This window comes from Rhincodon typus, chromosome 46 (genome assembly GCF_021869965.1).
Source record: "Rhincodon typus isolate 14 chromosome 46, sRhiTyp1.1, whole genome shotgun sequence".
Classification (NCBI taxonomy): domain Eukaryota; kingdom Metazoa; phylum Chordata; class Chondrichthyes; order Orectolobiformes; family Rhincodontidae; genus Rhincodon; species Rhincodon typus.
In genome coordinates this window covers 6,568,723-6,571,623 of record NC_063377.1, presented here as the reverse complement: position 1 = coordinate 6,571,623, position 2,901 = coordinate 6,568,723, and positions in this window count along the sequence as shown.

Genomic DNA, 2,901 nt, shown 5'->3' with positions numbered 1-2,901 from the left:
GGCCGTGCTAAATTGTCCCGTAGTGCCCAGGGATGTGCGTGTTAGGGGGGATTGGCCATGGGAAATGCACGATTGGGCAGGAGGGTGGTGAGTCCGAGTGGGGTGCTCTTCGGAGGGTCGGTGTGGACCCGATGGGCCGAATGGCCTGCTCCCACACTGTCGGATGCTACGGTGCGCACAGCAGCAACGTTGAAGAGGCATCTTGACAGATGTATGAAATGGGCCGGGAATAGACAGGTTTTTTAAAAGTTTAGAACGGAATCCTGTGTTGGCGTAGATGGGCCGAAGGGCTTGTTTCCCCGAGAGCAGAGTGGAGGGCGACCGGACACGACAGAGCAGAATCGGCGGGCCGAGTGGTCTCAGTCAGCTCCTCCGTCTTATGGGATCGTGTGGAGGGAGGCAGCAGGTCGCAGTTACCCATGTAAAAGTGCCACTGGGATGGCTAATGCGAAGGTGGGAGAGGGAGCGAACATCATGGAGCACGGAGAGAGAAAGAGAGAGAGGGAGAGAGAAAGAGAGAGAGAGAGAGAGAGAGAGAGAATGTGCCTAAGCTCAACAAGGGCAGTGGCTTTTGAGAGCATGACATGGGAGAAGAATGCAAGGTTTTCCAGTTGGACAGAAAGTGAGGAAAAGCAGCATTTTATTTGAAACAGACGGCATGGAGTAGGAGGAGAACAGTGTGTTACAGTACAGAGAGGTCCCTGTACATCGATCACACAATGTTGAGCTGGCCAGGCACATAATGTAATTAGGAAAGGAAACGAACCGATGGCCTTCAGAGAGTCCAACAGCATGGAAACAGACCCTTCGGTCCAACCCGTCCACATATCCTAAATTAATCCAGTCCCGTTTGCCAGCATTTGGCCCCTATCCCTCTAAACCCTTCCTATCCATGTACGCATCCAGATTCCTTTTAAAATGTTGTTACTGTACCAGCCTCCACCACTTCCTCTGGCAGCTCCTTCCATACACGCACCACCCTCTGCGTGAAAAAGTTACCCCTCGGGTCCCTTTCCCCCCCACCTTACCTTAAATTTATGCCCCTCTAGTTTTGGACTCCCCTACCCTGGGGGAAAAGACCTCATCTATTCACCCTATCCATGCCCCTCATGACTTTGCGCCTACATGTGACTCCAGACCCCACGCAGCGATAGGGTCGACTCTCACCCACTGCCGAGCAAGACGCCCAGTTTTGGGGGCAGTTAGGGACATGACAGCCCCATCCCAGAGACACAAAGGACAGATCAGTATTCGTCCCGTCAAAGTTTACATCATTTCGATCTTTTGTAATACTTCCCTTGTGCAAGGAAGTCTTTCATGCTGCACTTTCTGGAAGTCTACATAGACAACATCTACCGCATTACTTCGATCGACCCTCTCTGCTTCATAAGAGACTATCGCACCCGTGTTTCCTGCCCCCTATCCCCAGGCGAGATTTCACTCGGCCCTCAATGACACTGGTTCTCACACCCAGAAGGCACTGGGAGGGGCATTTCTGGTCTCACTTCCTGTCCCTCCTGAAACAGGTAAGGGGTGTGCGCGTCCCTCTGCCCTGCTCTTCAGTGACAGGAGGGCCTGCATTTCAATAGCAGCCCACCCCGAGATGTGCCCCACAGCCCTAGGCTTCGTTTCGTTGGATGGACAGTCAGTCACCCATTATCATGGAGGGAGGGCAACGTCAGCCATTTTGTACACAGCAAGCGCCAACAAATGGCGACGAGATTTCAGTTCAGCGCTCCCTGCCCCAGAAGCCAGACAATCACCAAAACAAAATAGGATTAAAAAGGGATCATCCCATCATTTATAGGTGGGTCTTGCTGTGCACTCAGAATGCAAATTGTATGGGGTGAGGTGGGGGGTAGGCATGGGCGACAAGGGAGCATTTTGAGGGCATGACCATATGACATAGGAGCAGAAATTAGGCCATTCGGCCCATCGGGACTGCTCCACCCCTCAATCATCACTGAGAAAGTTCCTCAACCCCATTCTCTCCCATAACCCTTGATAATCAAGAACCTATCTCAGTCTTAAATGTGCTCAATGACCTGGCCTCCACAGCCTTCTGTGGCAGTGAATCCCATAGATTCACCACTCTCTCTGGCTGAAGAAGTTTCTTCTTATCTCCGAATTAAAAGCTCTTCCCTTTACTCTCAGGCTGTGCCCTCAGGTCCTAGTCTCTCCGACCAATAGAAACATCTTCCCAACATCCACTCTGTCCAAGCCATTCAGTATTCTGTAAGTTTCAATTACATCCCTCCTCATCCTTCTAAACTCCAATGAGTATAGTCCCAGAGCCCACAAACGACAAGGGGTTACAGAAACACCCACTCTTCCTGTAGCTTCCCAGCAATGGGCAGTAATCTGCCCAGCTCGGACCTGGAAGCTAGATGAAGGCAGGTTGTCTACATGGGCTTTAGCAAGGCCTTGGACAAGGTTCCACAAGGTAGACTGGTTCCTAAGATTAGATCACATGGGATCCAGGGAGAGCTAGCCAACTGGATATATCAGAGGGTGGTGGTGGAGATTGTTATTCAAATTGTAGGCCTGTGATCAGTGGAATGCCACAGGGATCGGTGCTGGGTCCTACTGTGGTTCATCATTTACATAAGCAGTTTGGATGAGAATATAAGATGCACGATTAGTAAGCTTGCAGATGACACTAGAGTTGATGGTAGAGCCAACTGTGAAGATGGTTATCTCAAAGGCGATGGCCTAGCGGTATTATCGCTGGACTGTTAATCCAGAGACCCAGATAACATTCTGGGAACCTGGGTTCCAATCCCGCCACAGACGGTGGAATTTGAATTCAATAAAACATTAAGAGTCTAATGATGACCATGAACCCATTGTCGATTTTCGGAAAAACCCATCTGGTCCTTTAGGGAAGGAAACTGCCATCCT